We start from the raw sequence: 6000 nt of genomic DNA on the forward strand, positions 1-6000 counted from the left end.
ACAGGAGACTCGAAAGCCTCAGTCCTAGTGAGACTTTCATTCTAACAGGGCACAGACTAGTCCCAAGCCCTACAGAGGTAGTGTAGCCCTCCACAACTGATTCAGCACAGCTATCACAAACTTGGAAGCCTCAAATTAAGATAGCACACTATTTGTTCACTGTTTAAAGTGAAGTTCTCTGTTAATAGAGAAAAGATGGACACACTACTTGTTGGGGAAAATGGCTTCTGAATGAGCCAGCTTGAAAGTTCCTCTAGCATGATATTTTTTAAACTACTTTATACCACTTCAAGTACTTTCTCTTTCTTCAATTTTTAAAATTTGTAAGACCATATACTATTTTTTAAATGTGCGTAAATGGTTTTCTTCTGTTATGGAACATCGTGTGGAAAAATAATAAGCTACAAATTAAATATTTTATTATTAATGAACATGAGACTTTAGGCCTTTTGTTCTTATAATAAAGAATCTGACTCCATTTTTCATGTTTGCTGACAAACTTTGAGCCTCACTACTTCCTTCTCGTTTGCCCCACATCTGGGAAAGTTATGAGAAGTCCTGGTGCTTCCTCTTTGGTACTGAAGGCAGGTTCAATTCAAGCCTTGGCCCACATGGGGACCCCGCCTCCTGATCCCGTGAAAACAGAGTCCGTCTCCTATCCCTGCTCTCTCAGCCATTGTTGGACCGGCTCAGAAGCCACTCTGTTCTCCCCAGAAAGGCTCGTTATGAGCTTAATAAGCCTTTACAAGCAATCTTGAGAAAGAAGAACAAAGCTTGAGGCATCACATTCCATGATTTCAAACTATGTTACAAAGTTATAGTAACTGAAACGATACGATACTGGCATTAAGACAGACACACAGATCAATAGAACTGAACAGGGAGCCCAGAAATAAACCCATACCTATGTGGGCAATCAATCTATGGCAAAGGATCCAAGAATATACAATGGCTATGGACATTCTTTTCAACAAATGGTTTTGGGAAACCAGCCTGTCACATGCAAAAGAATAAAACTGGACCATATCTTATACCATACACAGAAATAAACTCAAAATGAATTAAAGACTCAAATGTAAGACCTAAAACCATAAAACTCCTGGAAGAAAACTTAAGCAGTAAGCTCCTTGAGAGCAATCTTGGTGATGATATTTTTAATCTGACACCAAAAGCAAAACTAAATAAGCAGGGCTAGGTCAAACTAAAAAACTTCTACACAGCAAAAGAAACCATCAACAAAGTGAAAAGGCAACCTACTGACTGTGGAAAATACTTGAAAATCATGTATCTGAAAAGGGATTAGTATCCAAAATATATAAAGAACTCATACAACTCGATAGTAAAATAACAATAGCAAACAAACAAACAAAAAACCAAACAATTAGATGGAAGAATGGGCAGAAGATCTGAACAGACATTTTTTCCGAAGAAAATAAACAGATGGCCCACAGGCACATGAAAAAGTGGTCAACATCACTAATGATCGGGAAAATGAAACCAAAACCACAGTGAGATAGCACCTCGCTTCTGTCAGGATGGCTAAAACCAAAAAGACGAAAACAACAAGTGTTGGCAAGAATGTGGAGAAAAGGAGACCACAGTACACTGTTGGTGGAAATGTAAACTGGTACAGCCACCATGGGAAACAGTATGGAGCGTCCTTTAAAAAAATTAAAACTAGAACTACCGCATGATCCTGCAGCTCCGCTTCTGGTTATTTATCTGAAGAAAAAGAACACACTAACTCAAAAATGATATATATACACTCCTCAGGTTTGTTGCATCATTATTTGCAACAGCCAAGATATGGAAACAACCTGTGTCCATCAACAGATGGACAGATAAAGATGGTGTGCACAACAGAATATCATTCAGCCATGTAAAAGAAGGAAGTCCTGCCTTTGTGACAATATGGATGAACTGCGGGGGCAGAACACAAAGTGAAATAAGTCAGACAGAGAAAGACAAATATCATGCGATCTATTTATATGCATAAATCAGGAAAGAACTGAACCCTTAGACACAGAGAACAGATTGGTGATAGGCAGAGGAAGAGGGTGGGCCACAGAGGAAGTAGATAAGGGAGGTCAAAGTGTGCAAACTTCCAATTATACAATAAAATATGTCATGGGGATATAGTATACAGTATAATGACTACAGTTAATAATACTGTAAATTACATATCTGAAAGCTGATAAAAGAGTGAGTCTTAAAAGTTCTCATAGGAAAAAAAATGTGTAACTATCTATGGCAACAGTCAGTAAAGAATCCACCTGCAATCCACCTGCAATGTGGAAGACCTTGGTTCAATTCCTGAGGGTTGGGAAGATCCTTTGGAGGAGGGCATGGCAACTCACTGCAGTATTCTTTCCTGGAGAATCCCATGGACAGAGGAGCCTGGCAGGCTACTGTCCGTGGGGTTGCAAAGAGTCAGACATGACTGAAGTGACTTAGCACAAGCACAGCACATGGCAATTAGATTAATTGTGGTGATCATTTCACCAAATATGCAGTCATTATGTTATACACGCGAGGTATAATATCAATTATACCTCACTGAAAGTAATAATAATAACAAATAAACAGCAAAGCTACCCAGTGATAAGAAGCAAACAAATAAAAAAACCTTCTCATACCCTCTTGGTACAGGAATGAAATAGTCTCCACATCCAAATTAAATTTGGGGGGAAGGGAAGAATTCATCCTACCTTTATATGGTGGCCACAACAATTCTATTTTTTGAAATACGAGGGCATGTTAAGTGTATTAGTCACTCAGTCGCATCTCTTTGAGACCCTGTGGACTGCAGCCTGCCAGGCTCCTCTGTCCATGGGATTCTCCAGGCAAGAATACTAGGGTGAAGTGCCATTTCCTTCCCTAGGGGATCGTCTCGACCCAGGGATTGAACCCGGGTCTCCCACATTTCAGGCAGATTCTTTACCAGCTGAGCTACCAGGGAAGCTCCAAAGAGAACCCCATTCTTCCTCTCTCCCCACACCAAAATTTTCTTAGATCTTTTATATCTTTCCTTCCCATTATTCTCAAATATACAGGAACAAGGGAATATGGGGAATATGCTGCCAACGCAAAAATTATCTTTATTTCTATTTTACTAAAAATACTACCAACAAACATCATTATGTTAAATGATTTGAGTAAGTTAAAATGCAATGGCAAATATTTTTAAATAAGTTCAGAAAGAAAATACCTTGTGTGGCCTTTTCTTTAATTTTTGGGTTCAAAATAGAGGAAATGTTAAACCATCACTTTGGTATAGATTTTTACTATGAAACTTGGTTATTTTGAGCTCTGCCTCTATTGTTTCTTCATGTTCTGGGCCACAGATTTTTCAAGCTGAATAACAGAAAGCTAAAGGAACATGCAGATCTGCACAGACATCCCAGCTCTGCACCAATTCCTTTTGCATCTGCTTGGCTCTTCTCGCTCCACCTACCAGAGTTCAGAGGAATGGAAGGCTTGACACGCAAAGGCCCCATGACTCTCTTAAGGGTTTAATGTGCTGATGTTTAGCCATAAAATGAAGACTGTTTTAAAATAAGGCTTGTCAATGGTTTCAAGATCAGAAAAATTCAATAGATATGGCTATTTAAATAGAAAGCTTATGAAAGTAGATACAACCTGTAATGTGTGTGCTGTTCTTTGTATTTTGGGGCTAGTATCCTGAGACTTCAGGCTTCCCAGATGGCGCTAGTGGTAAAGAACCCGCCTGCCAATGCAAGAGAAATAAGAGATGCAGGATTGATCCCAGTGTCCGGAAGATCCCCTGGAGCAGGGCATGGCAACTCACTCCAGTATTCATGCCTGGAGAATCCCATGGACAGAGGAGCCTAGAGGGCCACGTACGGTCCATAGGGCCGCAAAGAGTTGGACATGACTGAAGCGACTTAGCACGCATGCACACATCCTGAGACTTCATGTACATATGTGAGAGTTGGACCATAAAGAAGGCTGAGTGCCAAAGAGTTGATGCTTTCCATTTGTGGTGCTGGAGAAGACTCTTGAGAGTCCCTTGGACTGCAAGGAGATCCAACCAGTCCATCCTAAAGGACATCAGTCCTGGGTGTTCATTGGAAGGACACATGTTGAAGCTGAAGCTCCCAATACTTTGGCCACCTGATGAGAAGAGCCAACTCATTGGAAAAGACCTTGATGCTGGGAAAGATTGAAGGCAAAAGGAGAAGGGAACGACAGAGGATGAGATGGTTGGAAGGCATCACCAACTCAATGCATATGAATTTGAGCAAACTCTGGGAGATAGTGGAGTTCAGAGGAGCCTGGTGGGCTACAGTCCACGGGGTCACAAAGAATCAGACACGACTTAATGGCTGAACAGCAACAATAATCTTGAAACTTCAGTATTTTATCAGTTAAGGTCCTTTGGTTTGCAGAAAACGACCTGCGCCAACTTCAAAGATTCCTAAAGCACAGAGGAATTGCAAAGATCTGCATTTGCCCTTGGAGCAAGCAATAAGCAGGACCGGGAGGTTGCAGCAACAGGGCTCGGTTCCACTCACTCCCCATTTACATCTGCAGTTTAAAATTCTAGATACTTAAAAAAAAAGAATCTTGTAGGCCAGGGTCAAGGTTCATTCTTAGACCCACCAGCTTTGGTCTCAGGGCAGTCCTGTGGCTCTGGTCCAGCTGCTGGCAGTTCCTAGAAAGGGAGGAATGAATCTGTGCAGGGCATCCACTCACATCCTCCTGCCTGCCACAGGCACTTCCACTGATTGCCCTAAATTCCTTCCCATGATACTGATGAATGATATTTCTCATATCCACAGCTTAATTTTCCCCAGGGTTAATCCTCCGAACTAAATGCCTCTCATATATGCATGAAACTACCTATAAATAAGCATTAAGAAAGGCCAGAAACAGATTCCTTGTCATACAACTGTTGATTCTTGTCCTGCATACAGATTTTTCAGGAGGCAGGTAAGGTGGTCTGGTATTCCCATCTCTTTCAGAATTTTCCACAGTTTCTTGTGATCCACACAGTCAAAGGCTTTGGCATAGTCAATAAAGCAGAAGTAATGTTTTTCTGGTACTCTCTTGCTTTTTCAATGATCCAGTGGATGTTGGCAATTTGATCTCTGGTTCCTCTTCCTTTTCTAAAACCAGCTTGAACATCTGAAAGTTCATGGTTCATGTACTGCTAAAGCCTGGCTTGGAGAATTTTGAGCGTTACTTTGCTAGTGTGTGAGATGAGTGCAATTGTGTGGTAGTTTGAGCATTCTTTGGCATTGCCCTTCTTTGGGATTGGAATGAAAACTGACCTTTTCCAGTCCTATGGCCACTGCTGAGTTTTCCAAATTTGCTCCCATATTGAGTGCCGCACTTTCAGAGCATCATCTTTCAGGATTTGAAATAGCTCAACTGGAATTCCATCACCTCCACTAGCTTTGTTCGTAGTGATTCTTCCTAAGGCCCCCTTGACTTCACATTCCAGGATGTCTGGTTCTAGGTGAGTGATCACACCATCCTGGTTATCTGGGTCATGGAGATCTTTTCTGTACAGTTCCTCTGTGTATACTTGCCACCTCTTCTTAATATCTTCTGCTTCTGTTAGGTCCATACCATTTCTGTCCTTTATTGTGCCCATCTTTGCATGAAATGTTCCCTTGATATCTCTAATTTTCTTGAAGACCTCTCTGCTGCTGCTGCTAAGTCGCTTCAGTCATGTCCGACTCTTTCCGACCCCATGGACTGCAGCCTACCAGGCTCCTCCATCCATGGGATTTTCAAGGCAAGAGTACTGGAGTGGGGTGCCATTGCCTTCTCCAGAAGACCTCTCTAGTCTTTCCCATTCTATTGTTTTCCTCTATTTCTTTGCACTGATCACTGAGGAAAGCTTTCTTCTCTCTCCTTGCTCTTCTTTGGAACTCTGAGTTCAGATGGGTATATCTTTCCTTTCCTTCTTTGCCTTTAACTTCTCTTCTTTTCTCAGCTATTTGTAAGGCCTCCTCAGACAACCATTTTTCT

The sequence above is a fragment of the Giraffa tippelskirchi genome, chromosome 11 (genome assembly GCF_054371585.1).
Source record: "Giraffa tippelskirchi isolate mGirTip1 chromosome 11, T2T-mGirTip1v1.2.pri, whole genome shotgun sequence".
In the NCBI taxonomy this organism is placed as follows: Eukaryota; Metazoa; Chordata; class Mammalia; order Artiodactyla; family Giraffidae; genus Giraffa; species Giraffa tippelskirchi.